Source organism: Oncorhynchus nerka, linkage group LG28 (genome assembly GCF_034236695.1).
Source record: "Oncorhynchus nerka isolate Pitt River linkage group LG28, Oner_Uvic_2.0, whole genome shotgun sequence".
Taxonomy (NCBI): Eukaryota; Metazoa; Chordata; class Actinopteri; order Salmoniformes; family Salmonidae; genus Oncorhynchus; species Oncorhynchus nerka.
The window spans coordinates 62,688,593-62,697,022 of record NC_088423.1 but is presented as its reverse complement, the minus strand read 5'-3'; the positions used below and the strand labels follow the sequence as shown (position 1 = coordinate 62,697,022).

At 40.2% G+C, this 8,430-nt stretch overlaps 1 long non-coding RNA gene and 1 other non-coding gene across 2 annotated transcripts; both read right to left on the bottom strand.

The window, feature by feature from the left end:
* Positions 1–2,390: 2,390 nt before the first annotated feature.
* Positions 2,391–5,000, bottom strand: LOC115112797 (uncharacterized). Its single transcript, XR_003861022.2, has 3 exons — positions 4,495–5,000; positions 3,496–3,625; positions 2,391–3,267 (listed from the first exon to the last, which is right to left on the bottom strand). It is a non-coding gene; the product is annotated as an uncharacterized LOC115112797 (long non-coding RNA).
* A 1,698-nt stretch (positions 5,001–6,698) lies between these two features.
* Positions 6,699–6,771, bottom strand: trnaf-gaa (transfer RNA phenylalanine (anticodon GAA)). The gene has a single exon. It is a non-coding gene; the product is annotated as a tRNA-Phe (tRNA).
* Positions 6,772–8,430: the final 1,659 nt, after the last annotated feature.

The window sequence follows — 8,430 nt, the reverse complement described above, 5'->3', positions numbered from 1 at the left end:
ACATACAACAGACAAAGGATGGTGTCTTTCAGGCTCCTATCTGGCAACTTTTTGAAGATGGGCCGCTTCATGTCTGGAAAGTTTGTAATTATGACTATAAGATGTAACATTTAATCACAGTGAGCAGATCGGATGTATTGATGGAACATTAAATGTATAGTGTTTAACCTTTAACATCTCAACTTGTCAGCATATTAGAACACACACACATACATAAGCAAGTGCATGTTTAAGTGCATATCAACTAGTTAGCTGTAGCGTTTGTTGAGGTATCTAATGTTAGCTAGCTGGGTGTGACAATACATAGGCCTAAAATAAAATCACACAATGATTTCAACCTAGTATGGAAATATTGGGGTTGACAGACTATTTTGATGATGATGTTACAAACTATTCTGACAACCTGTCAAAACACGCAGCTAGCTTGTTACTGTAAATACTGTACAGTGATACTAAGTTGTTAGCCAACTGTACTAACGTGATGTAGCCTAATGCACTGATCTTACCTGCTAGTTATTCCAATCGAAAACAGCAGACAACAAAACTTCTGATTTCAGAAAAAGATCACATAAGCCGTGGAAGTTTGCTTGGTTGCAGACACCGATATGTAGCAACCAGAAATATCCTTGACTCACCATTGCCAGTGGGACTGCAATAACTGAGCTCTGTTGTCCATGTTTACAGAGAACAGAAATCGGGCTTGTTTTGCCACGCAATTGTCAGGTGATGGCATCTAGGTGTAGGGGAGATTCTCAATTGGTTACTCAACTCCTCCATCCTCTCCTCGCCTCCTTTTGAAACAGGTCCAACGTAACCGAGGAGGGGAGGGGAGGAAATGTGGAAACAAATGGCTGGAAGGAGATGAGACTCCTTCACTCAAGCGGCATCATTCAAATGACATTTGGGCTACAAGGGTTTAATCACAACTTAAATGTGTCAAGTAAAAGTAGTAGTTGTGCTAGACATTTTATAGATAAAAGGCTAAGTAGCATAATGTTTTGAAATATGTGCATGCTTTTCTCCGGAGGCTTCGCGCAGGTGAGGGCACTCCTCTGTTCGCCTGCTAATTGGCCCTTTCTCAATCATGGATCGCCGTTTGGGTCTTAAAGCACGTTGTCAAAAGGCTACAGTTTTAATGCTGTGTGTGTAAAGTAAGCAGGTGCTAAATGAAGTTCTTAGGGTCCAGTGCGATACATTCCTACATTGGAGAGGGATGCCCTTCTAAGTTCTACTTAGAAAGCAGGATATGGGATGCTCTTGAGTAGTGAGTTTCCATATATCTAAGGAATCTCAAGTTTGGTTAAATTCTTCAGGGCAAATTCATTTACTTTTTTTACTTTATAGATTCAAAAAGGGTCTGGAATGTCTAGGTCTCCTGCCTTACATGAATAGACACTCAAGCCTCTTCAGAGAGGTTTTCATCTACACTGAGAAATCTATTTTGGCCAAAGACATGGCCTCGCTTCAAAGCAGAGTGCTCCCCACCTGTTACCAATCAAAGAGCAATAGAGAGAAGAGTAATTTGTTTCTGGAGTGACTGACTACTGGAGGTGGAAGGTTAGATGCAAAACCATGATCAATGAAGTAACACGACCCACATCAGTAAAACATCACCTAATCACTCTCACAACTGTGGGACAGCATTTTATAGCCTTATTCTTCCATGGGCCTTCTAAGAATGTAATATATTAAATCCCAAACTACGTTCTCCAACAAGTGTTACTTTTTCACTTCTCAATGCTTCAGCATTCCTAGGCTGGGACTGCCAGTGGAGCCACAGCTACAGTTTGCTGCTACCGCACGGCAAGTGGTACCGGAGCACCAAGTCTAGTTCCAAGGAGGCTTCTAAACAGATTCTACCCCCAAGCCATAAGATTACTGAACATCTAATCAAATGGCTACCTAGACTATTTGTTGGTACTCTATCTATGCATAGTCACTTTAATATCTACCTACATGTATATATTAACTTGACTAACCGGTGCCCCCACACATCATATGTAACGGTATCCCCTGTATATAGCCTCGCTATTGTTATTTTACTGATGTTCTTGAATTATTTACTTTTCTTTTTAAATGCATTGTTGGTTAAGGGCTTGTATGTATGCATTCCACTGTAAGGTCTACACCTTGTATTTGGTGCATGTGACAAATACAATTTGCTTTGATTTAAATCATGAATTTAAGGGGAATTATCCTAAACATTTATTGCATGACTACCTAGTAAGTTCAGAATACTGCAGACAATGTTAATTGGTGATGTGTCCCAAAATAATTGATATTATGAAAGTTTCTGACAGGATTGTTCATCAGCAAAAAAAAAGTTGTGTAGTGAAAGTTTTCAAAAATATTACAACCAACCAGAATCAATTGGACACAGTAATACATAATGCAGCTTTAATATTTTAATACATGTATGATTTATTAGAGTGGGTAAACTGAGCATTATGCAAAGTAGTTAAGTCATGTATGTCAAGGGACTATGTTACAATATGTGCAATGTTACCATAAATAAATCTTACAATAAATATGGACATTTCATTTACAGGTGCAATGGCAATAAACGACACTGTAGTTGGTACATAGGTCGTGGTGCAGCAAGTTTAAGGGTAGTGGAGAAGCACAAGAGGGACTTTGAGTGAAGTAACTGAGGGCAGAAAAGGATATCAGGGTGCCCAGGAACTTGAAGCTGCTGATCATCTCCATGTCAATGTACAGTAGATAGGAGAATGGTCAAGTATCACCATCTACTTTGTTTACGCTGAAACTGTTGACGTATCACCATTATGTCAGGTCCCACAGCTCCTTCATGTACTCATGTGTACCATGGTAGTGTCTTGTCCATTCTGGGGATACAAATTCTTATGATAATGTAAAAAAAATCTAAATTTGTTGTTACAGGATTTACACCCAGAGCCCTGAGTCTGCTAACCAGTTTGTGGGTCAGGATGGCGTTGAAAGCAGAGCTATAAAATGCTCTGACGTATGTAAAAATGTATAATTGACATTTGTTGGGACAATAGGCAAACTGGAGTTGTACATTGTGCTACACAATCTATTGTTCCAGTTTTTTTCAAATCGATATCGACTGGGCTGCAGTTGAAATGGTAAGAAGCTTCGATATCATGGGGCCCTAACTTCTAACGTCATTTCCTGGTAAACCCACAGACACTGCAGTCCGATGCCAACCAGCGGCTCTGCGTCCTACGGTGGCTGAAGACATTTTGCCTGACGTCAAACATTAAAAAGAGTGTCAGATTGAAGTGTCTGGAAGAAAATGTAAACAGAAGCACAAGAGCAGATTACTTTGTCATCTTTACTGGCACAGTTTTAAAATGTATAATTGTAGTCACTTTCAATTGATTCATTGACTCCAAGAACCATAGATTGTTTGTAGTTCATAACATTAACACAACTGACAAACGTTGCTTGACTGTAATTTGGAATACACGTTTTAATAACATTGGCTATTTGATTGGGTTTAATGTTGCATACCTTGTGTTGTGCCATGCATGGCCAACCAGGTAAGAATCACCAGAATTAATTGATACTTGATGAATCTGGTCTCCTCTGCTGCTTCATCAGCCTCCCCCCTTGCCCACTCCAAGCTCCTCTTCGTGGTTCCCTTTTGCAAGACACAATTTTGTGAAAATAAAGCGGAAGGAATGGGAACCCTATTCCTTTGAAGAAGTACTGGGTATATGCCTGAAGTTATTTTTACCCTAATATTTGATGGAATATAAATATTCAAAAACTGAACGTGCACATTAAAGTCTACTCTGTTCGAAAGCTGATATGTAACGTTTGCTAACTTCTAAGGTTTTACAAGGCTGTCACTAGCCAAATTTGCTTTATGTGAGCTTTGTGTTTTCATGCCAATCACGAGCTAGCGTGACTAACGCTAGCATTCAAATGTTGTTTTGCTCAAATATGCGGCTTTGGGCTAAAAACGTAACTCAAACACATATCCTGCTTCAGTACTAGCCGATAAGTCACATTTAGGTAGCTTGTCTTAAGTCAATGATAAAGCAAAATAAAGACACCAAAAATCGAGAACTACCAGGATTTTGAACATCTCCATTGTCTAATCTACATATGCCTGGCCCTGCATTCAAGCAACAATCTTGCTAGTATGTAATTTACCTTGATAGTATTAACACAGTCCAATGTGTTTTCGTGGCTGTTATAGTTTACATGTTTTTTCATGTTTTAACTAAACACAAGACGGTGCCGTTCACTGCGGCTAGCAGTATGACCTGGAAAAGTTTGAGGTTAACTATATGATATAACATGGCCGGGGTTCGAGGCTACCGAGGTTAGCTAAATTAGCTAGCAAGTATCTGACTTAGCCTATGCTAAGCACTGCTGATCCTGGTGCTAGATTAATGTTAGCTGCATTTTATAGCCAGTGATGAGAAACAGATCCTTCCACTGTAAAGTAGCTGATAAACATGACAATTCAGTAACAACACATTTCAAAGACAAAATTGTTACCTTGTAAAGGTTCAAACTCTGCTTGCAGTGGAAAATGAAGTTCCTTCAAACTGTGAAATCTGGTTGAAAGTAGGAGCTAGGGAAATTGGCTAGTAAAATTAGCATATTAAAGAACGAGTTAAGTTAGCCTGTGTAGGTGTATATTTAGCAGCTGTAGGCGTTAACTAGCGGCGGCAAGGAGAGTCACAATTCCACAAGTAGACAATGGACCTGATCGGACAGCTCAACGTGGACGAAAATGCGCTTGTATGAAATTGAGAAGCTCCTCCACTCGTGGGTCATCAGGCAAATTACGTTTACAGGGTTGGATCTCAAAATAAATGTGTAAAGTCATAAAAGCAAATTAAGTCAGTTGTGTAAGACAAATTGAAATTCGTAACACAAATGTTTTTCAAAATCTTAACATATTGTACATTTGGCTAATTCGAAATGTATAGTACGGTTTTGAAATTCATAACATATCATACGAAATGGATGATGGACATTCCCAAATAGTACATACAATATGAAACGTAACATATACTACATGGAGTATATTTGATATACACTGCTCAAAAAATAAAGGGAACACTTAAACAACACAATGTAACTTCAAGTCAATCACACTTCTATGAAATCAAACTGTCCACTTAGGAAGCAACACTGATTGACAATACATTTCACATGCTGTTGTGCAAATGGAATAGACAACAGGTGGAAATTATAGGCAATTAGCAAGACACCCCCAATAAAGGAGTGGTTCTGCAGGTGGTGACCACAGACCACTTCTCAGTTCCTATGCTTCCTGGCTGATGTTTTGGTCACTTTTGAATGCTGGTGGTGCTTTCACTCTAGTGGTAGCATGAGACGGAGTCTACAACCCACAAAAGTGGCTCAGGTAGTGCAGCTCATTCAGGATGGCACATCAATGCGAGCTGTGGCAAGAAGGTATGCTGTGTCTGTCAGCGTAGTGTCCAGAGCATGGAGGCGCTACCAGGAGACAGGCCAGTACATCAGGAGACATGGAGGAGGCCGTAGGAGGGCAACAACCCAGCAGAAGGACCGCTACCTCCGCCTTTGTGCAAGGAGCACTGCCAGAGCCATGCAAAATGACCTCCAGCAGGCCACAAATGTGCATGTGTCTGCTCAAACGGTCAGAAACAGACTCCATGAGGGTGGTATGAGGGCCTGACGTCAACAGGTGGGGGTTGTGCTTACAGCCCAACACCGTGCAGGCCGTTTGGCATTTGCCAGAGAACACCCAGATTGGCAAATTCGCCACTGGCGCCCTGTGCTCTTCACAGATGAAAGCAGGTTCACACTGAGCACACGTGACAGACGTGACAGAGTCTGGAGACGCCGTGGAGAACGTTCTGCTGCCTGCAACATCCTCCAGTATGACCTGTTTGGCGGTGGGTCAGTCATGGTGTGGGGTGTCATTTCTTTGGGGGGGCCGCACAGCCCTCCATGTGCTCGCCAGAGGTAGCCTGACTGACATTAGGTACCGAGATGAGATCCCCAGACCCCTTGTGAGACCATATGCTGGTGCGGTTGGCCCTGGGTTCCTCCTAATGCTAGCCCTCATGTGGCTGGAGTGTGTCAGCAGTTCCTGTAAGAGGAAGGCATTGATGTTATGGACTGGCCCGCCCGTTCCCCAGACCTGAATCCAATTGAGCACATCTGGGACATCATGTCTCGCTCCATCCACCAACACCACGTTGCACCACAGACTGTCCAGGAGTTGGCGGATGCTTTAGTCCAGGTCTGGGAGGAGATCCCTCAGGAGACCATCCGCCACCTCATCAGGAGCATGCCCAGACGTACAGGCACGTGAAGGCCACACACACACTACTGAGCCTCATTTTGACTTGTTTTAAGGACATTACATCAAAGTTGGATCAGCCTGTAGTGTGGTTTTCCACTTTAATTTTGAGTGTGACTCCAAATCCAGACCTCCATGGGTTGATCAATTTGATTTCCATTGATAATTTTTGTGTGATTTTGTTCATTTCAATCATTCAGATCTAGGATGTGTTATTTTAGTGTTCCCTTTATTTTTTTGAGCAGTGTACATACAGATTGAGGAGAGTCTTTTGTCCAAACGATAATCTCACTACATTCACTTCCCACCAGATTTTACCTCTGAAACAGGGATTGAAATCTTAACCTCTTTTTTTTCCGGGACAAATTTAGAACTCTGGCAAAAGAAGAAAAAAAAGAATACCTGCCGAAACCCGGGATCGAACCAGGGACCTTTAGATCTTCAGTCTAACGCTCTCCCAACTGAGCTATTTCGGCTGCACTGTATAGCTATATCACAAAAGACTACATAAACACACAATCAAAACACTTTATCATTATTTTCTAAGGTGTGTGATTGGCTGTCCGGTGTATTCAGTTGACTTCGGGACCATTAATATTTTCTAACAGGGAGTGAGTGACAAATGCCTCCACGTTAATGACATAATCACGGACACGTTCTTTTTCAAACTGCTAGAAAGACAATGCTGCCACCTGATGGTCCCCTGACAAACTCACACATAGTTTTAGTTAAACATTTAGTTAAAATTAGGCTACCCTTTTACCGACGACAGGTACGAATAGGAGCCTTAGTTGATCTGGTCTGGAGTCTTCTTGCTAACATACACAGGCTCTCAATATGTAATGAAAGTTCTCCAACTGCTCAGATAAAATTACCTGTTATTTCATCTATTGTCCATGAGAAGGTGGTAGTGAGCAGCTCAAATTTGCACTTAACCTTCAGGATGTTGGAATATTTATGTGGTCTAACTCAACCATTCTAATAGTTATAGTTTATGTATTATATAAGTTATAGTATTGCTTACGAACACTATTTTAAAACATTATTTGAAAACAAAGCTCTCCTTTTATTTCGTTTAATCATAACTGTACGTAGGTATCATCTCTATTGCATAAAGATGTTTTGTATTATCTTTTTAATTCGTGTTTTTTTTCTCCCCCTTGCTGAATTGTCCACACGTAAAAGATATAGCAGAGGATGGTTTCGATCCATCGACCTCTGGGTTATGGGCCCAGCACGCTTCCGCTGCGCCACTCTGCTGTCTGGTGAATAAAAGATTAAATGTATGGTTTGAACAAACATCTTTCACTGCTATAGCACAATAAATATAAACAAATCTAATGACAAAATGTATATCATTAAACTAAATTAGCATTTCGCTACACTCACATTAACATCTGCTAACCATATGTAACCCATTTTTTAAATTTTTTATAAACTAAGACCTTTCTTAGTATGTGGTTAAACTCAAATATACTAATTGACTAATCGATAAAAACAAAGTATAATCTTTGTAAATTATATCATAAATAGTACTGATGGAGTTACATGCAGTTGAAGTCTGAGGTTTACATACACCTTTTTCAAATACATTTAAACTTAGTTTTTCACAATTCCTGACATTTAATCCTAGTAAAAATTCCCTGTTTTAGGTCAGTTAGGATCACCACTTTATTTTAAGAATGCGAAATGTCAGAATAATAGTAGAGAGAGTGATTTATTTCAGCTTTTATTTATTTCATCACATTCCCAGTGGGTCAGAAGTTCACATACACTCAATTAGTATTTGGTATCATTGCCTTTAAATTGTTGAACTTGGGTCAAACATTTCAGGTAGCCTTCCACAAGCTTCCCACAACAATTGGTCCAGCATCGTTAGGGTTTGGCAAGGGTAAGGCTGTCATTGTAAATAAGAATTTGATATTAACTGACTTGCCTAGTTAACTAAAAAAAACAGTGATGTGAGAATATCCTTACTCTCTGTGTTTAACTTGTCATGTCTAGACTGTCTGTAAGATTATCACACTGAGAATGGGGTCAGGTTATTCAACTGTAGTCCCTCTTATTCAAAGCCATCAAATTATGCACTTGAGAATAAACTTTAACAGAACTAATCTGTGGTACTTTTACAAGAA